Below are 21,289 nucleotides of genomic sequence, written 5' to 3'. Positions count from 1 at the left end.
GGAGGCCCCTTCCAGCACCTGTAGAGAGACGCAGTCCTTTTCCCTTCTGGGAAACTTGGTGGATGTCTGTAACCTGGGGGCTCCCCATGCCGGTTCCTCCGTCCTTATAGGTTCTCAAGCCAGAGACCTAGGAGTTATCCTTGATTCCTCACAACCCCACCTGGCACCCATTGTGCCACCTACTTCTCCTCCCTCTGCCTCCACCTAGACCAGCCTCATCATCACTCACCTGGACAGGTACAGTCACCCCCAACCCTGGTCCTTGGCTCCTGCCCTCACCCTCACGGTCTGCCCTACTTCAGTGGCAAAAGGGCACCTGTGAGGATTGGAGTCAGGTCCTGCTTCTGCTCTGCCCATGGCTCCCTTTTACTCCCTGGGGCAAAAACTCAAGTCCTCCTGCCACCCATGAGGCCCTGCACAACCTGCCCCGTCCCCTCCTTGCCCTCACTTGCTCCCTCCCTTGCCACTGCTCCAGACACATGGGCCTCCTCACTGCTCCTCCAACATACCAAGCACGCCCCTGCCCCAGGGCCTTTGCACAACTCTTTTCCCCACCTCAGGAACGCTGTTCCCTCAGACCACCACTTAAGTCACTCTCTCACCTCCTGCTGGTCTTTACTGAAATGTCACCTCCTCAAAGAGGCCTGCCTTGATTCTGTAGCTAAAACAGCACCTCCTTATCACCTACCCCTTTCCCTGGCTTCGTTTTTCTTAAAGGCATCTAGTATCCCCTTAATAAATATTTAATCTATTTAGTTGTTCTTCTTTTCCTCTGTCTTCTTCACCACTCTATTCCCAGCACCCGGGTCAGGGCCTAGCATACAGCGGAGGCTCAGTAAATATCTACGGATGAATCTCTAAAACCCCCAGCAGGGTCCCAGGCCCCGAAGAAGCACTTTAATTGCTATCTCAACACTCTTAGTGTTTGAAAGAAAATTTTAGATCTGAAACCAAGGTGGGCAAGGTAGACTCTTGCAACTGGCCCAGTGGGAGCAGTCAAAGAAAAAAAACAATCCTATCCCCCTAAACTGTCAAGGGGAAGCCTGCACTCAGATGGATGAAGCAGAAATTACAGACACTCTGCAGGGTGACCAGGTGAGATCCAGCACATGCTAAAACATGCATTCCACAAAGACACCTGTGTGTGAACAAACACTGCAGCTCATCTCATGGGAACCTGAGACAGAGAGATGGATGGACATGACCATCAGGAGGAGGCTGGGCATGTCAATGGCACAGTATGCAGCCCCCCAAAAGGCGATGAAGGCTCTGTACATACTGAGTCTGTTTGTGGAAGAGCAAGGCATGCAACAGTGGGTGTCGGATGTATGGATAAAGGGGGAAGGGACCAAGAGACCTATATTTGCTAATGCTGAAATAATAACAGCAATAACAACAATACATGCTAATATTTTAAGACCATGGATTACATGCTAGACCCTTATTTCACACAATTCTCTCCATTTTACGCAAGACAAAACTGAGCCTCAGAGAGGTCAGGCCACTTGCCCGAAGTCACACAGCTTGGAGATGGCAGGTCGGAAATAAGAGTATAGGTCACCCAGTCCCAGAGCCTGACCTGGGATGAGGTGACAAAGCTCACTGGCAGCCTCAATCTCAATACCTGGTACACAGTAAGTGCCCCCCAAATGCTGCAGAGATGTCCCAAGGCAAAGTGAGCAGAGGCAGGACTATGCTCGGGTAGAAAGGGCAGGAGTTCCTGAGCAGTGGGTCCAACGTCTGCTGGGGAGAAGGGATGAGGGCTTGAGCAATCAATGCAAACATGTTGGAAACTCGGCATTGGGGAGCGAGGCGGCTGGCTCGGAAAAGAACAATTGGCTGCCAATCTCACTTCCTCCTGTGACAGAGATGGGCAGGCCTGGCCGGGACCCATGCCTGGCACAAAGCCAGGGCCAGCGGGGACCTCCCCACCTGTCATCCCTGATGTGTTCATCAAGAGCAAGGGCAACGTCATAACCATCCATGGTGGGTGGCAGGAGGAGGTATGAATGGAGGGGAGAGCCTGGCCCAAGGTCACGGTGGCTTCTGGCAAACCTTTCCTCCACTTTGCCTCAGTGGGACTAACTCACCATTCAACTTGTATTGACAGAGAACTATATGGTATGAGGTCCAAGACCACGGGTTTGACGTGTGTTTGATCCCAAGCTCTACTCATTGCTTACCCTGTGACCTTAAGGAGTCCTTTCCCTTCTATATAACCTCGGTTTCCCCATCTGTGAAGTGAAATCATCAGCCCCAGCTCGGGACGACATTCCCAAGCCACGGGCTTTAGATTCGGAACAACCCCAGTTTGCATTGTGGCTTAACCTCCTTCTAGCTGAGTGGCCTTGGGCAAGCAGTGTAAGTGATCTGGGTCGATGTCTCTTTATCTTTAACAAGGAGTTAAAGGCTCCTTGTCTAAGCTCCTGGATCAAGTCATGCCTGAAGCTAAATCTGTCCCAACATCAGCCTTCTCAGTTAAAAGACTCAATCACTTTATCTTTTAAAAAATAAATAAATACAAAGAAAAAAATAAAGTCAGTTTGATTGGGGTTTCTCCTCCTTTCAACCTGCATGCCCACTCTTCGCCTGAGGATGGACCCTTCTTAGTAGCAGGGCAGGGAGCCGAGGATAACCTTCAAGGCTATCTCTGCTCAACAGCCAACCTGCGGAGGGACTTGAAACAGACCCGAACCTCTGGGTCTCAGGTCTTTCAGAATGCAGATGGTGGAAAGCAACACCCTCGTGGCATCTGGGTCTGGGACTGAGGGCAGTGCCCATTTACTGAGCACCTGCCTCATACCCATTCACTGGCTGTCTATTATGGACCCATTGTCTACGATCTCACATGATCCATTCAGTGAGCACCTACTATGTGCTGGGCCTTGTGCAAGACACAAGACTTCATTACTGCACCTGGACAGCTCACAGTGACTCTGTGTCGGATGTCTTTGCCCATGCTATTCCCTCTGCCTGGAACCCCATTCCCTCCTCTCTGCCCAGATAGCTCTTACTCCACTGTCCCATCTTAGATCAGGTGCCAGCCCCTCCAGGAAGCCTTCCCTGACCTCCCCTCCCATCATTCGCGCTTGGAGCCCTCCTCCTCTCCCCGTCCCAGCTCCACATCTGATGATTCCTGTATTTCATTGAGTTCAGGATGCATCACTATTTTATGTGTCAGTAACAAAAGAAAAAGAGCTGCCAGTTAAATTGGACACGACTTCCTCATCACACAGAATTATCTACTACGACCACTACTGAAAGAGCTTTTCACAACTTCTTTGGACATAGATTTTGATCACCTTTCTCTCCTGCACAGAAATGGAAAGTGGAAGTGAAATATACAGTTGAAGTTTTCCTAAAACTCTTCTGTGATCCAAACCCAGCTCTTCTGAATTGCTTTTGGCCCCAGAGCTGTTGATTTGGGGTTTCGCACATGACACTGGTTGCTGTGCTGCCAGGCCCCAGGCACCTAGCATTTCCCACCGGCAGCTGCCCCAGGATTTCCCCCCAAGCCTCTAATACACTACGGAACCCACGGAAAGTAGTGACAATCCACGGAAGGCTCCCATCCACTCTCACGTGGCCCGAGCACTGTGCTTTGTCAACTGACATTTTGGGGGTCACATTGGTCAGGACGGGAACAGCCAATCTGCCTAAAACTGCCTGGTGCATAACTGGAGCTCAGAAAATATTACTGGGATGACAAGCAAATAGCTGAGCCTGATTTCACAGGAAACGAGAGTTCAGAGAAGTTGGACAAAAGCCATAAAGTCATACAGCTACGTAAGAGGTGGGCGCAAGTTCAAATCCAGGATCCGCAGCTTTGCCCTGGTCTACCTGCCTCCAGCATTTATAACATATTTTCCTAAAATGGGGCAGAGCAGGGATCCAAGCCAACCTCCTGATGAAGAGAACTCAAGCTCACACAAGCCTTTAAATGCATGTAGTCAATCTCTATATAAATTAGGAAGAAGTGATGGCTGTTAAATGCTTAGGGAGCAAGCTGCACACCAGCCAGGTCCAGCAGCGGGTCAGCCCGGCCGGCCACTCTGCCACTGTGTGGCTGGGCAGATGACTCAACCTCTCTGGGCCTCAGTTTCCCCACCTGCCAAATGGGTATGAGTCCCAACCTCATGGAGCTCCCATGAAGATTAAGCCTATGAAAACTCTGCCTCCAAACTCTATCCCAAATCTGCCCACTTCTCCCTGGTCTTCTGTCTCCATCTGGTCACCCCATCATCCTGCCCGGACCAGTCCAGTCTCCTCTGCCTGCTCCCCACCGCCACTCCCAGTCTGTCCTCCCTGCAGTGGCCAGAGGGCTCCTGTGAGCATCTGAGGGACCCATCAAAAGCCCGGTCCTCCCGGGCCCACAAGGTCCTATACAACTTGCCTCCACCCCTGTCCCCCTCCTCCCTCTCTCCCCCTCACTCACTCCTGCCACATGAGCCTCCTCACTGTTCTTCCAACATCCCAGGCACGGTCCTGCCCCAGGGCCTTTACACATGCTGTGGTCACTGCCCAGAACATTCTTTCCCCACATATCCACTCGGCTCCCTCCCTCACATCCATCTTGGCTTTACTCAAATTGTCAACTCCTCAATAAAAAGCCACTAAAATAACAGCACTGAAGTTCCGGTCATGGCACAGCAGAAATGGATCCGACTAGGAAACATGAGGTTGCAGGTCCGATCCCTGGCCTCACTCAGTGGGTTCAGGATCCGATGTTGCCGTGAGCTGTGGTGTAGGTCGCAGATGCGGCTCGGATCTGGCGTTGCTGTGGCTGTGGTGTAGGCCGGCAGCAGCAGCTCCGATTAGACCCCAGGTCAGGGAACCTCCATATGCCGCTGGTGTGGCCCTCAAGAGCAAAGAAATAAAAAATAAAATGACAGCACTAAAAAATAAATAAAAGAAAATAGAATTCCCTCTGGTGGCTCAGCAGGTTAAGTACCCAACTCGTATCCATGAGGATGTGGCTTTGATCCCTGGCCTTGCTCAGTGGGTTAAGGATACAGCATTGCTGTGAGTTGTGGTGTAGGTCACAGATGGGGCTCAGATCCCACTTTGCGGTGGCTTTGGCGTAGGCCAGCAGCCGCAGCTGATTGGACCCTTAACCTGGGAACCTCCATATGCTGCGGGTGCAGCCCTAAAAAGCAAAAAATAAAATAAAATAAAATACAGCCCTCATCTCTCCACTCACGTATCCTTTTTCTCCTTCACTGTGTTCTCTTATCACCACCTAACATCACACATATGTTGCTTGTCATCTCTTTCTGATCAGAATGTGAGCCCCACAAAGGCACACACTCCCTCCCCCGCTGGGTCCCAGTAGAGAGCTCAGCACACAGTAGGTGCCCAGATGACAGAAGGCACAGATGTGGGGGCGGCGGCAGTGGCCGCAGCTAAACTAGCCATGGACTGGCAGCGGAAGCATCCACGCCTCCTCCAGGGGGCCTTTCCTGTCCCCATTGCAGCGCCATCCCTGGATTCTGCCCTCTGCCCTCTGCCCCCTTTCCTGAGCCTCTAGCCAACACCTGCTGAGCCAAGGCAGGAAGCAGGGGCAGCCTCCGGGGGCCTGTGGCCGGGGCTGGGCACGTTCCTCCACGTTCCTCCGGGCAGTTTAATCCCAGCCTCAGTGGGAGGGAGGGGCCAGAGGCTGAGCCAGGACCTCCCAGCCAAACAAACAGATCAACTCTGTCTCCCTGATACCCCTCCCACGAAGAGTCGGCACTCTGGAAAGTGCCTGATGACTCTTTAGTGAGCAGAAGTATTACTGTTGTTGTTGTTGTTATTATTTATTTTGGCCACACCTGGGGCACGTGGAAGTTCCCAGGCCAGGGATCGAACCCACACCATAGTAGCAAACCCAGCTGCTGCAGTGACAACATCAGATCCTTAACCCACTGTGCCAGAAGGGACTCCATGAATAGACGTATTATTTACGGGCACCAGGTCACCCACTCTGAGTCCAGCAGTAAGGCTTTACCCTTACTAACTCATGGGACCCGGAGGGCGGGGTCATCATTTTCCCTATTTAACAGATAGGGACATAGAGGCCAAATGATATCACAACAGATGAGGAAACGGAGCTGGGACTCGAACCCAGGCTTTCTGGTCCCAGGGTCTGGTTCTTAACCACTAATCTATGTGGCCTCAGTGAACACAAGCATAAAAAACAACAGGAAAACGTCTCCACATCTAAGGAGCATTTGCTGTGTCCTCAGGCTGGGTGGAGCAGAAAACAGCAGATGTGCCTCATCTGGCCACCTGCCAACGATCTGGTGACGTGGGCCCATTCTAAGGATGAGGAAAACTGAGTCCCTGAAGGAGGAAATGATTTCCTAAAGGTTCCCAGAAGCAGCAGTGGCCAGAGTTGGCACCAAATTCACTCCATCCTTCCCCAGGATGGGGGATGGTGGCCATTTCAGAGGGGGCTGAGGGCTGCAACGAAGTCAGCTCCCAGCTCGAGGACACCGGCTGGGCTGGGCCCTGAGTGGAAAACTCTCACGGGGTCTCAGTTCCAGGTGGGTAAACAGGTTCAGAAAACTTCAGCCATTTGCCCAAGTCCCGCAATGTCCCCATTTCACAGCCTGGTGAACCAAGGCTCAGCAAGGTCCCCCCACATGCCCAAAGCCATGCAGCCAGCAAGAGGCAGCACTGGGACTCGAACCCAGGGCTCTCCAACCAGAATCAGAACTGTGAGTGACAGCACAGCTGCATGAGCCTGCAGCAGAAGCTCTCAGTGCTGCAAACCAGACGGCCAAGACATGATGGAATATCCGTGGGGACCCACAGCATGAAACCCCAAATGACAAATGTCGGGATGGAAGCAGCCTTGTGGGTGGCTGGGCGGGGCGGGCGGTGGGTGGGGTGGGGAACAGGACACCTAACACCAACTGTATTTTTAAAAAATCCCACATCAATAAGGAGGCCGGCCCGTCAGCACAGCGTCACATCCGTGGGCGGGCAGAGGCCCCAAAACGCAGGGATGCGGCTATTTTAAAGGGGCTATTTCTGGAGGCTGAGGTGAGAACACGGGGGCGAGAGGAAGGAGCAGGAGCAGCCGCTGGGACTGACTCGGCGGCCCGAACTGGCCGGCTGCGGGGAGGGGCAGTGAAAAGGAAGAACTCAGGAGCCACCTGCTTAGTGCACATGCGGGCACGGCCAGCAGCCAGCTGGGAGACCTCGGGCGTCTGAGCCTCATTTCTTGCCCTGTGAGTGGAGATCTTTGTGTGTGCAAAACATGCATGGAGCCCAACTGTGTACGGATGCTGCTGTGGACACGGCAGAGGCGGCAAAAAGGAGGCAGAGGATAAGATGCGGACGACGGGGAGGTGGTGACAAGGGCTTCCAGGAACAGCAGAGCAGGAATGGGGAAGAAGGGGAGCCAGGTGGAGAGGCTGGTTTTGCAAATAACAGTTTTACAAATCATTTTGCAAATAACGATGTTGTGGATCTGAAAAGGGAGATCAGGGGAAGCCTCACTTTAAAATGAGCAGAGCCTTGAGGAGGGAAGTACAGCAACTGTGTCCTGAGGCTGACCTACTGCCTCAATTAGGATCAAGTTGGGCTGCGGATGCCAAAAAGGGCACAAGAGGAGCGTAATTTCTCTCTTCACGTAAAAGAAGCCCCAGGTTGGCCTATCAGGGCTATTTTGCCCACTCCATCATCAACAGGGTCCAGGCACCTTCCATCTCTTTGATCCCTTATTCTTAACCATGACACCTGCTTCATGGTCCAAAGTGGCTGCCTGGGTGTGAACCATCACCTCCGTATTCCAACTGGGGGGGCGGGTAGAAGGAAGCACGCACTACTTGCCTTTGAAAGCATTTCCAGGACATTCTGTTCATGTATCCCACTGGTCAGAACTGTGACACAGGCAGCTGCAAGGTACACGGGGGAGTGTTTAGGGGCTTTTTTCGGCAGAGAGCCATGTGCCCAGATAAGTCAAAGGGTTCAACAGCTGAGGAGGAGAAAGCAGGGATATTGGGAGACTCCACCACAACCACCTAGTCCACTGGGGTTGGGTCTTGGTTTCAAACCCGTGTATCGGAGACTTTGACCTGGGCAGAGGGGACGGATGCCATCGGGGCCAGTCCCCGGCCTCTGGGCACTGGATGCTTTTCACTCATCCCAGGCTCTGCCTCCACCAAAGACCCCAAGGTCAGAAACGGTGGCCAGCCCATGGCCTAGGTTCAGGCTGTGCATGGTGGGAGGGTGGGGGCTGAAGGCAGGAAGCGGGTGATCTGCACCTGATAAGCCCCCCGGGGCCCAAGGCACGCCCCTCGCCACCTCGTGCCTGCCTGGTGAGGATGCCAGGCCCATTCATCTCCTTCTCCTCAGTAAACAACTGTCAGGGAAAATAAATAGTTTTTAATAGGCTCATTAATTGAATTCAGGGAGAAATAACCTTCTCCCCAGGCTGCTGAGAAGGAAAACTCAGACACACACGAGGAAGTCCGAGCACCCAGTCTGAAGGTAGAGACCCCCGCACAGTCTTGGTTTCGTTCAGCCACGCAGTCCCGACCAGCAAGGGGGCCCAACCCCTTTCCGACTTTTTCCAGCCTTTGTAGATTGGAAGTCTCTGGTGGGTGTTAACTCGGCTTTAACGCCTCAGTAGCCCTTTGCTTCTGCGCTAAGCCTGTGGTGGCAGCAGGATGATTTAATGTCATTTCTTCCCTCTTTTTGTGCTCTCATGACATTGATTTTAAAGGTTCTGCCTGCAGAGGTCAAGGACGTACCAGACTGCCCCTTCATGGGAAGAAGACAAAATTTTCTCCTTAAAGTTGTCGAAGAAAATGGGTTTCAAGAAAACTACCAAGTCTGGAGTTCCCGGTGTGGCCCAGCGGTAACAAACCCAATTAGTATCCAGGAGGACACGGGTTCGATTCCTGGCTCTGCTCAGTGGGCTAAGGATCTGGCACTGCTATGATCTCGGATCTGGTGTGGCTGTGGCTGTGGTGTAGGCCAGCAGCAGCAGCTCTGATTGGACCCCTAGCCTGGGAACCTCCATATGCTGTGGGTGTGGGCACCCCCACCCAAAAAAGAAAATGACCAAGTCATGAGGAGGACCAGGAAGGTAGGGCGAAAGTCACAGGTCATACCACGTGACTGTAATGTGGGCGGTGTCAGGCCAAGCACTGGACAGGGATGAGGCCTGCAGGGCGACCTTGGCACAGAAGCAGAAGGTCAGGACTGACCCCGCCACACACCAGCCAAGGGCTCTGGCCACTCAGGCATGACTCAGTTTCCCCCCTGTGGCCCAGATGGCCCTTGGGGCAGGCCTCTTGCCAGAGTGGATCACGGCGCTGGTATGGCCTGTGGTTTTGTCTGCCTGGGGCTGGGAGACAACACCCCTGAGAGAAGCCAGCCTTGGGTCCAACTTGCTCCCAGGATCCCCAAACCCTTTGTCCCCCCAAACACTGTATACAGGCCTGTTAATTTGCCTCCAGAGGGCGCTGATCATCACACTATCTTGTGTGATGTTCAGCCACTACATACATCTTTGCCACGCCAGCTCGGTACAGGCCCCTCTCATCATCCCAGAGACAGTCTCGCTCCCATTGTACAGACTGGGAGACTGAGGCCCAGGCAGGAGATTCTTCTGGTCCAGGGTCATGCTGCTCAAGAGGCCAAGATTCAAACGCAGGTTCTTCAAATGCCAAGTGTTAGCCCCCAAAGAAAGCCTAGCCCGTTCCTAGGGGCTCCTCGGTGGCTTCTCCACTTATCTGGCCAGAGACACGGGGTGTCACATGAACATTGGGACTAGTTGAGTCTTAAAATCCCCCGGCCCAGCCACGATGCCCTCTGGAGGTGCCCTGCTCCTTTGGGCTTCTCCTCTGCTCCCCAGGAGACTGGGGATAGTGTGATCATCACACTATCTTGTGTGATGTTCAGCCACTACATACATCTTTGCCACGCCAGCTCGGTACAGGCCCCTCTCATCATCCCAGAGACAGTCTCGCTCCCATTGTACAGACTGGGAGACTGAGGCCCAGGCAGGAGATTCTTCTGGTCCAGGGTCATGCTGCTCAAGAGGCCATGGACTGACCCCATGGACTGACCCCATGACACCATCCTCAGGGCCCGTGGTTCTCAAAAGCCATTTGTCATAGAGCTTGCTGCACCAGACAACTCAGACAGGCAGAGACTCAGAGAGGGCAAGTGAGTGACTGAGGTCACACAGCACCTCTACTGGGGACTTGGTCTCCTGGCCTCCCTGCCCAGGGCAGAGGGAGCTGAGCCAGGGCCTTTGAGCTGCCGATGTGCGGCTTTCCCGGCCATGACCTGCCTGATCTGGACAATTAGACATGCTTCCAGCGCGGGAGGGCGGCGGCTCTCAAAAGCCAGGCAGGCTGGTCTATGGAAAGGGAGCCTGATGGAGCTGCTGTCCTGGGAAGGGAGGAGGGGGGCGGATTGTAAAACAGCAACTGAGGAAGCACAATCAAAAGAGTGCCGGGGAACACTGGCCGGATGGGGTTGGCGTGGCCAGAAACGGAGCTCCTGGCAGAGGAAACAGCAAGGACAAAGGCCTAGCGGTGGCAGCAGAAGGAAGGTCAGTGTGACTGGTGCAGAACCAGTGAGGAGGGAGTGGGTGGAGAAGCCGGTAGGGGCTTGGCTGGCCAGAAAGATTTGGGTGTGCCACCCAGAGAGGCAAAGACACTTCCCTAAAGTCACACAGCTCCTAAGAGGCAAAAACAGATCTCGAACCCAGACCAGCCAACAATGTCCCTCTCTGTGACCCCCCTTTGCTGGCTACATAACTGCTACATCATCCAGATCTGCAAAATGCAACCGCTGAGGGAGTTCCCGTTGTGGCGCAGTGGAAACAAATCTGACTAGGATCCATGAGGCTGCAGGTTCGATCCCTGGCCTTGCTCAGTGGGTTAAGGACTGGGTGTTGCCATGAGCTGTGGTGTAGGTCGCAGAATCCGATGTTGCTGTGGCTGTGGTGGAGGCTGGCAGCTATAGCTCCGATCTGACCCCTAGCCTGGGAACTTCCATTTTAGGGCGGGCACGGCCCTGAAAAGCACATGCGCACAAAAAAGAGCAACTGCTGAGCCTCTCTGTGCAAAAATTATGAAGTATTTCAAGAAAGCACTAGCAGATCACTCAACCAAGGGCAGACCTCTGGACGTCCACTAGCACAGAAATGCCACCTCAGTTCAGCTGTGGGCGCACAGGTGGCCATGGGAAAAGGCTGCAGTGTAACAGTTTCTCACCCTCATTCTGTGCCTCGGTTTCCCCATCTGCCAGATGGAGTGACAGTTGCCACTTGTCAGTGCTGTTCTAAGGATAAAAATTCAAGTGAAGCTGGAGCCCAGGGCCAGACACACAGTGTAGGCTCCACAACAAGGGACTCAAGGCCTTGCTGGGTTATTGCCCCTCCGTTGCAGTCGTTTGGGAAATTGTGGGGGTTGGGCCCCATCGTTGTCCCCCCTAAATTACTCATGAGGACTGGGGGTGAAGGGGAACACATAGTCATTTAGCCCCTGCTTGTTGCCCCTGAGTGCCTGGCCCAGTATCAATGTGACCGCATTTAACTCTGAGTGACGCAGCAGGCAAGATATGTTCCCATTTTACAGACATGAAGAGCGAGGCTCAGGGGAGAGACGGAGGGGTTGCCTCCTATAGCCGAGGAGAACTTAAGTTAGGATTCAAACTTAGTGCTCAGGCCTCCAAAAGCCAGGTGGGAAAAAAGGGGAAGGACCCAGATGTGGCAGCTCTTCCATGTCCCAGATCCAGCCTTGTCACCAGAAACCCCAGCCCTTCATGTTTCCAGAATCCATGCGTCAGGGGGAGTTACCCACTTCTGATAATCAACTGGGCAGTGGGGCCAGGACAACGGTGCAGCAGGAACCAGTTAGGAATGTCAGCATTTGAGTCCAGCAGGACAGTGTAGAGCGAGGGAGGTGGACCTTCCGCCTGATTTCTCTCGCTGCCTGGGGTCTGGGGCATGCATAGGGTTTTCGAAAGCTCAGCATTACATTTCTCTGTGGGGGAGGCCATCCTGGGCACGGTAGGATGTTGAGCTGCATCCCCAGCTACTCGTTCGATGCCAAGAGGTTCCCCCCCACCGCCATCATGTGGGCCACAAATGTCCCCAGACATCGCCCCGTGTTCCCCAGGGAGCAAAATCGCCCCCAGTTGAGAACCGCTGCAATAAACTCTACAGATAATGCAGGTGACCGGGTGCCCTAGCCACGCGAGCAAACAGGTACGTTCCAGAAAATCCAAGAGGCGAGGAACGGGTCCTGCAGCCAGAAGATAATTCACTGCCCTGCCCCGCGGGACGAGCGGCTTCCTTCTGCACAGCATTTAATTTAAGTCAAGTTTATCATTATGACCAATATTAATATAATCAGAGCCAACGTTTATCGAGCGCGGCCACTGGCCCAGGCCCTGTTCTCAGCCCTCCCCGTGAGTTATCGCACCACTGCCTCCAACGAACCCCCTCGAGGTGGCTGTGATTCGTAAACCCATTTTACAGCCCAGGAAACTGAGGCTTGGTGACAGCAGATGAGGTGCCCAAGTGATTCAATAGACAAACAGAGGCGTTTTTTTTGTTTTTTGGTTTTTTTTGGGTTTTTTTTTTTTTTTTTGCTATTTCGTGGGCTGCTCTCACAGCATATGGAGGTTCCCAGGCTAGGGGTCGAATCGGAGCTATAGCTGCCAGCCTATGCCAGAGCCACAGCAACGCAGGATCTGAGCCGCGTTTGTGACCTACACCACAGCTCACGGCAACGCCAGATCGTTAACCCACTGAGCAAGGGCAGGGACCGAACCTGCAACCTCATGGTTCCTAGTCGGATTCGTTAACCACTGCGCCACGACGGGAACTCCCAGAGGCGTTTTATGGAAAAGGACAATCCAAGGATGGAAAACAGGGCCATTTTGCGGAAAAATCTAGATTTCTGATTTTTCTTGGAAAAACAGGCAGATCTGGCAGTGGGGCCACTTGAGGGCTGCTGCCCAGGAGGCTGGAGGAGCCTGGCCGGGGCCCACCACCCCGAGGTATTACGTGCCCAGCCCTGATGGGCACTGGGATTTATGGCTGGTTTTCCTGCCACGTCTCCCCGCCTCGGTTTTCCTTCTGGAATGATGTGCCGGGATCCAGCCCACCTTGCAGTGAGAAGCCTGGCCCAGCACGCAGGCAGAGGCAGGCAGGCAGGCCTGGCTGGGTGGCTTTGACCAAGTTCCTCTCCCTCTCTGGGCTTCAGCCTGACAGCCATTCCCAGAGGTGTTTCCCAAGCTCCCAGGACTCTGCTAGCAACAATTTTTGCACCTAAGCTCTGGGGGCTTTCAGCAAACTCTAGCAGCAAGTGTGGGAGATGCAATTTTCGGGGTCGGCACCCCACCCCACATGGTCACCTGCCTCTGACTTCTGCTTCCCTCACCTCCTGCCAGAGCTGCAGGTGCCCCCTCTCAGCTTTGCACTTACTGTTCCCAAGTTCAACTCAGAAAGCCCCCTCTGCCTCTCCATCCCTCCTAGACAAAATAGTGGCCTGGTGACCTGCTGGGGGGCCACTGGATTCCTAGTCTCCTGCAAACCCCTACTGCAGTTGGTATTTTTCTTTCTTATTTATGTACTCACCTCCTCCCCCAATAGGCTGCAGGGTCCAAGGGATGGAGGAAGGAGGCTGCCTTGTTTACTGCTGTCTCCCTAGAATTCCATTTTCATTTGCTTTCACTAAAAACAAACCAAAACTATTTACTGTGGCTTGGGTTAGACCCCTGACCCAGGAACTTTTACACAGCACAGGCATGGCTAAATAAATAAAAAGAAAAGGGGGAAAAAAACCCCAAAACCCCCACGCTTTCTGTCTACCTGGCATATATCCTTCATAATACCTCTATAATGAAGGAAGCAAAGTCAAAGCACCCGTTTTAAAGATGAGGAAACTGAGGCACAGGGCAGACAGGTAACTAGTCCAAGGCTCCATGGCTGAACTGCATAACTAGTCCAAGGGCCAGCAGCCTGTGCGTAGCAGAGCTGGGTTTTGAATCCAGAGTCTGGCTCTCGAGTTCTCTGGCAGCCGGTATTAAACAAATACCAATTGACTGAATGAATGAATTGGCAAATGAGTGAGTGAGCGCTCACACACCAAGCTTATAAACTGACCGCTTTTCCTGAGCACAAAGCTGAGACCGCACAGCCCTGTATGCTCACCGACCTCCTCACCAGGGGTTCACTCAGATCCACCACAGACTCTGGAAGGAGGGGGAGGGGGCACCACTGAGGGTCTCAGGAGCTCCTGGAGCCTCCCGCCTGGAGCCTCCCTAGGCAGCCACTTGCCCTTCCGCCCGCCTGGCCTGGCCTCCCTGGCCTGGCCTCCCGTGGTTCAGATCCTGCCAGGCGCCTGGGCCCGGTCCTGCCGCAGAAGTGGGGCGGCCTTGATTAGGCAGCCAGTGACGGGGAACGCCCCAGTTTGCAGTGGCTGAGTCATCCTGACATTTTTCCCATGCTGGACCCCGTGAAGGGTTGAGGGTTGTGGGCATTGGGGGAAGGGGGTACTGGGGAGCCCCCACAGGGCAGGTCTGGCTACTTAAGGCATCACTTTACATGCATTCACTCATTTATCCTCTCAACAACACTACAAGGTAGACAGCATCACTCTCCATTTTACAGATGTGAAAATGAATTGCACAGAGAGGTTGAGCAACTTGCCCCAGGTCACACAGCCAGTGAGTGGCAGAGCCAGTATTTGAACCCAAGCAACCTCGGACTAGCATCCCCACTCTTACCTTCTGAGGAAGACATCTGGGAGCCCTAGAGTTTCCACAGTGACTCTCAAGTGTCCCAGCAGGTGAGTGGTCATCAAAGCCACTTCTGTAACAAGTGGGCAGAGCCCTCACTCCTTCTCAGAGGCTAAGACCTTTGAGGTTCTGGCAGCCGCTGGTCCTGGGTAAGATTTCCAGTTCTGTCACTTGTGGGCTGTGTGATCTCGGGCCAGTGAAGACCTCTCTCTGTGCCTCAGTTTCCCTGTCTGCCGAATGGGCTTCCAAGAAACTGCGCTAACAGGAGGGATGAAGGTTAAAAGGCGAGAAGGATGCTCCCAAGGTGCTTACTCAGCTTACTGGCATGGGCACCGACTCCAAATAAGTCGAAGCAGCTATTATTATCCCCCGACATCCCCTCATTTGCTGATCACGGGGTTAATTATAAGCAGCATTAAATTATACACACACAGACACGTCAACCTCCCTTCCCCAGAACCCCTGAATTTCCACCAACACTCAATTACCCACCCGACAGCACGGCAAGAGAGCATTTCCCCGGCCCCTCTCCAGCAGCCCCGCCTCTATCCACCTCCATCCGAGGGTCCCAGGCCTCTGGGGCTTCGGTGGCTACACACTTTCAGGGGGGCCAGGCGTACAGGACAGATGCAGTAGGCGACAGAGAGCTGAGGGAGGCGCTTAACCTGCGGCATCTCCTGGCCTGGCTCGCCATGAAGCAGGCTGTGTGATGGCTCTGATTTTAGAGATGAAGGAGCACAGAGAGGTGGACCAACCAGCTCAAATGTGCACAGCTCCGGTAGGGTAGGTACTGGAAGTTAGGACCCCCTAAGCCAGAGGAGTAATCTCATTCTGCAAGCAAGGAAGCTACCACACAGAGAGGTTAAGGGGCAGAGCGACGGCACACAGAGAGGGAGAGAGGAAGGAGAGAAGGGGGGTAGGGGCAGAATTGAGATCTTCGGTTTTCCTAGGAGGAGACACAAAACAACAAAGACTTCAAAAAGAACAAAAAAACTCCAAAGCCGCAGGGACCACCCAGGGAGATCTGGACAAAACCTGCCCCTTCAAAAAGGGACATTTATGAGAGTGGGGTCACCATGACCCAGACACTCAAGTTCCAAGCCCCCCACCAGGGTGGAATCCATGGGAATGAGAACAGGGATCTCGGACAAAAACCTGGGTGTATTTTCAGGTACTGGAATCCTTTTGGACTGGGAGGGATGCCTCTATTCCACGGAACACAAGAGGGATTCCACAGCCAGCCCAGAATAGCACCAACCCCCAGGTCCAGCTTGGCCAGGCCCGGGGGAGGGGCGAGGGGGACCAGCAGCTCAATGGAGGAGGGGAGGGAGAAGAGAGACAAAAATAAAGCGACAAGAAAGTCGGGGCCTGTCCGTGAGTCACTCCCACCCGCTCGTTAATTTTCGCCTTTGCAGAAGTGTAAGCCAATTGATTTTTCATGTTCCCCACGCACAACCCCAACCCCCCCCCCCCCCCCCGACGCTTCTGAAATATCAGCCAGAGACAAGACAGAAATGGTTTGTCGGGATTCTTTTTTTTTTTTTTTTTTTGAGTGTCTTTTCTTTCCTTAAAGAAAAACGAGAGAAGGGCAAAAAAAAAAAAAAAAACCTTCATACTACACTCAAAACCCAGGAGCTTTTAAAAGGCCAGAGGGGGTAATAAATTGGACCCTAGGGTGGGGAGACCCAGGTGTCACCACTTCCTGTGCATTTCAAGGGCTGTCCGTCCTCCTGGTGACAGGGTCACATGCATTTGAAATTCAGTCCCTTTCAGCTCCCCATCCTCTCCGGTACAAGCCAGGAGCCTTCTGATTCCAGGCTGAATTCAGATGAGAGTAAGACCAAATTTAAAAACCAACTGAAAAGCCCTCGTTCTCTCCAGCGCAGCGATGGGACTCTGGCCACAGACCCATGCAGGGTTTTGTCGGCTTGGCACCTCAATCCTGTATGGGCCTGGTGGTTACGCCTGAATAGGGCCCTTTCCTGTCCCCACTGGAGGCTGAGCCACCCTGCCTGATGGGCAGCTGGGGTCTCCCCACATATCCCTGGCCAGGCACCTTTCCCGGTGGGGAAGGACAGCGCAAGGGCAACGTGTACCAGCTTTGCCAAGAGGGGCACCTCCTCCTTGCAAATTCTGGGAAACAGGACGCCCACCCACAGAGGGTGTGCCAGGAGGCTGTCCTGAATGCAGAGGAAAGCTGGGTGGTGTCTCAGTGACCCTGCCTCCCTCCAGACGCACAAGCCACCCCTCAAAGGGAGCCATGGTCCGCAACGTGCCGGCCAAGCCCGCTGCACTTCCAAAGAACCTTCCGCTGGCTCCGGATGAGTCTACAAATGGAGTCTAATGCAGTGGGGGATGGGGGAAGGGATCACTTTCAGCTGAAAATGTTAAGCTTTGTCAATTATCCCCCAAACCTGCGGGGTTTATAAATATCCATCTTTATTTTTAGCATTTTCTTCCCTGTCCTGAACTCTGTGCTCCCCCCAACCCTCCCCACAGGCAGCGGTTGCACTAAAGTCATGGGAAGCAGGTGAACTCAGAGCGCCTCGGAGCCACGTTGTCCCTGCCCATCCGTCCCCAGCCACCTCGCTGACCATCATTCAGGCTGGAGTCATCAGCAAAGCCACAGGTTTCCCGGCGCCTGGCTCCGGGAAGCAGCAGTTGGAGGTGCGCTGTGCTCCAACACCTGTCACATGCTGTTCAGTGATCACCTAGGTGGCAGGAGGGGAAACCGAGTCAGCCCAGGAAAGCCGTTTGCTGAAGGGAAGGCCCTGCCTCCCCAACAGGTCCTGGGTTTAAGGAAAGCCAGCTAGAGCCCCATGCTCCTTGTGGCCCAACGAAGAAGAAAATGGGTGGAGAAGGACGGCTCCAGAATTGTGCCCCCAGATGCCACCATTAAATCCCCAACACACAGGGAGCTTCTGCTCTTCCACCTGCTTCTGACACATCAGCCCAGGGCCAACAGCCCTGGTACTGGCAGAAAAATACCTCCTGTCTCTGAGTGGGGCTCAGACATATGAAGATGCCCAGGGGTCCCCGGGGAAGCAGGAGAAAAGCAGAGCGCTTGTAATGCTCCAAAGGGATACAAACAGAAGCATGGTCAGTAGGCGACGGATCCTGTGTGGGCAGCAGGCAGGCACCTGCCTTGCAGGGGCCCCTTCTCTGTGCCCACCACACCGCAAGGGACCCTGGGGGAGGACGGTTCTCCCAAGGAGCCCAGCCTGCACCCCAGCAGCGCCCTCCAATGCCACACCCGGCCACACCAGAGTGACCCCCCCCCCGCCCCACCCCCAGTCTCCTACAGAGGGCGGGGAGTGGGCCAGGCATGGCCTCTCCTCTCAGGACAGTCACTGACATGACAGTACCAGCCCCCCCATCACCCCCTGGGGGGCCCGATGTCATCGGCTGGGTGGCAGGAATAGAAAAGCACATGAGCTCACCAGGCAGGACCGGGTCTCCCGCGACGTTTTGTTTCCCTGAGCCCAATTATACCAACTCTCAGGGCAATCGCCGTATGGCGGGTGGCTGCTCCCAGGGGGCTGGGGGGGCCCAGGCCCCATGCAGAAGTGCACCGTCATGGTGAAGGTGCCCCCCCCCCGGGCCCAGGCACAGGGCAAGGTGCAGCTTTCTGGAGGGGAAGGTCGGAGAGCCGAGAGCAGGCATCAAGAGATGCTCCCTCCGTGGGCACCACGGGGGGCGGGTGGGGAGGGGGAGCCAGGCAGAGACCCAGGCCCAAGTGGGTGGGCTCTGGGATCTGGGGGTGGGAAGCAGCCGCCCCCAGCCCCAGCTGCCTGCCTTCGACAGCCAAAGTATCAGCTGGCAGAGGAAGAAGAAAACTGAGGGACAGAAGGCAGGCGAGATTGGCAGGGGGAGGGGGGCACAAAGGAAGGAGACCCTGGGAGGGGGAGGGAAGCTATGCAAATGGCAGAATCGTCTGAGTCCCTTGGCCATTAATAAAAGCTCCAGCAGCAGCTGGTATCACAGGAGTAGAGGCGCGGGCTGGCTCTCTCTTCGCACTGGTGGAAGGCGGCTCAGAAGAGGAAGCAGGGTCCCCCAAACAAAAGGGACCCTGGCCCCTGGCACCTCAGGAACAGCAACAATGGGGAACATCAAGGGAAGCCCAGACCCTCAGCAGCCAAAGGCTGGGATGGGGGGAAACTACACGGGCCCAGAGTGGGTGGGTCCCTGTCCTTGGGACCCCTGGGGACCCTGCGGCTTTGTCCCCACTACTCAGAGTCCTAATGCCCAGCCTGGATGCCTCAGACACCCCCCTTCACCAGTTGATGGCCAGGCTGGTTTTTCAGGGGTTTAGCCAGAGGCAGAAGGGCCCCGCGCTCAGAACGAGGACTCTCTCAGATGGAGATGGGGGGACAGGGGAATCCCAGTTGAGCCCGCCACCCCTCTGATGGAGGCGCTGGAGAGGTTTGTTAATTTGGAGCATTAGGACACCTGGGAGTGGCTAAATTTGAGGAAGGGTTGCCGAGGAAAGGGTACTCTCAAAAACTGCATGTTTAGGTGTCCACTAGACATTTTGAAATCCGGGGGAAAGGATCACTAAGGTACCAGATTTGGGAGGGGGTGGCTGAAAATAAGATTCCAGACAGGGGGGAGAGGTTCTCTGATTTGAGAATTTTGGAGAGAAAGCAGCCTAAGGGGAGTTCTCTGATTTAGGGGTAATTTCATGGGGTTAGTGTCCAGGATTTTGTAGGGAGGATCCTAAATTTGGGAGAGGTTTCCATAAGGAGCAGTGAACTTGGCTGCAGCCTGGCCGAAACCCTAGCGCTGAGAGTACCGGCGCTCCAACTCGGGGGGCTCCCCTCAGGGCACGGCGCCCCCTTCAACCCGGTTCCAACGGCTCCGCCCCCGGGATGACGTCACTGCACCTCCCCCCGCCCCAGCCCCCGAGGGGGCTCCCGGGGCGTGCGGAACCCATGAGGCCGGCAGCTCCAGGGGCGGCTTCCCCTCTCCCGGGATCCCCAAGGGGCCCCCAGCGCCGAAGGGAGGTCAGGCGCCGGGAACGTGCACCCGCCCGTCCGCCAGTCCCCTGGGGCTGAGGGCTGAGCCTTGCCCCACCTGGGGGGCTGGGAAGGGGCGCTGGGGCCGCAGAAGGGTGGGGCAAGGCCAAGGTAGCAGAGGGTTCCCCCAAAGGACAGACGAAGCTGGACGGGCACTAGGGGGAGATGGCATTGAATAGGGGGTCTCTGGGGAGGGGGACTGGAAAGCAAAGGCGGCAGGCTCAACAGCTGCCCTGGGCGCACCATCCAGTCAGTCCCCCCTCGCTCCCACCTGGAGCCACCTGTCCCAGGCTGGTTTCCACTCCGGGGCGCCTGCGCGCCCCCCACCCCCAGCACAGCGCCCCCTGCCTCCAGGACCTGCCCGGGGAGCCTGGCCAGGCGCCGCCGGGGCCAGCTCCCCCTCCACACACACAAGCGCGTCCTCCCTCAGCGCCTTTGCCCCGCCCGCAGCCCGGGGTGGTGCAGCCGGCGGCGCTGGGCAGCTTCCAACGCCGCGCTCCGGGCGAGTCCAGCCCAGCCCCCTCCCCCGCCGCGGTGAAGCCCCCAACCCCGCCCTCCAAGCCCTCCCGGCGGCCCCAGCCCGCCCCGGCCCAGCCCCTCGGGGCATTGTTCGGAAGCCGCTAGCCGGGCGCAGTGGCTGGGCGTGCAGCCGGCTGCAGCGGAGCATCCTCCGAGCACAATGGCCGTGCAGGCTTCCCCGGCACAAAGCGGGCGCGCTGCCCACTCCACTGCCTCCGAGACCCCCACTGGAGCGCCTGCATTTTTTTAAATCGAATTCATAATTTCCCCCTCTCCCTTTACCTGGAGGCTGGCTGGGCTGGGCTCCCCCGGCTCTGCTCCGCTTCACATCCTGACTGTTACATGGGATCCGAGCAGAGCCCGAGCGCCAGCGGCTCGCGGCGTGCGCGCGCCGGCCGGGCTGCCGGGCGGGCGGCGCGAGGACACTCACTGCGGCTCGCGCTCCCCTCGCGCCGGCTCGCGCGCCCCCCCAGCCGGTGACGTCATCCCTTCCGCCAGCGCCGCCGGCGCCGCCGGCTGGGGGCGGGGCCGGGGCGGGGCTGGCCCGCGCGCGTCACTGCGCAGCCGCGCAGTTGCCACGCCCCCCGCCAATGAAGCTGCTAGGCGGGGGTCACGTGGCCCGGAGAGTTTAAAGGGCTGCGGGAGCACGTGGGGCGTGGAGCTTCGCGGGACACGTGGGTAGCGGCGTCAGCGCTGGGGGCCATCTGGCCTCTAGCCACCCGCTAGCCCCAGGGCGCTTGGCACTAAGGCCACGGTTCCTGCCATGCCCTGCTCTAAACTCTGCCGTGGCTCCCTAGTGCCCTTCGTAGAAAATCCAGACTCCTCTGTGAGGTCCACCCTTCTGCTTTCGCACCCACCACTCTGCCTCCAGGTGTCCATACTCCAGCTAAGCTGGCTTCTTACAGTCCTAACAGTCTGCTCACTCCTGACCCAGGGCCCTTGCCCCCACTGTTCCTTCACTTGGAATAGTCTTCCCCAAGATCTTTCCCGTCTCAGCT

The 21,289-nt window shown here is 55.7% G+C and overlaps 1 protein-coding gene across 1 annotated transcript in view; it reads right to left on the bottom strand.

The window, feature by feature from the left end:
• Positions 1 to 20,704, bottom strand: part of PTPRS (protein tyrosine phosphatase receptor type S) — a 105,981-nt gene extending 85,277 nt beyond the window's left edge. The window contains exon 1 of the mRNA XM_047777407.1: positions 20,574 to 20,704. The gene's annotated coding sequence lies outside the window, so the exon portion shown is untranslated. The remainder of the gene's footprint in view (positions 1 to 20,573) is intronic.
• Between the last annotated feature and the right edge of the window lie 585 nt (positions 20,705 to 21,289).

This window comes from Phacochoerus africanus, chromosome 4, assembly GCF_016906955.1.
Source record: "Phacochoerus africanus isolate WHEZ1 chromosome 4, ROS_Pafr_v1, whole genome shotgun sequence".
Classification (NCBI taxonomy): Eukaryota; Metazoa; Chordata; class Mammalia; order Artiodactyla; family Suidae; genus Phacochoerus; species Phacochoerus africanus.
The sequence above is the reverse complement of the archived record's forward strand: the minus strand, read 5'-3'. Positions and strand labels throughout refer to the sequence as shown.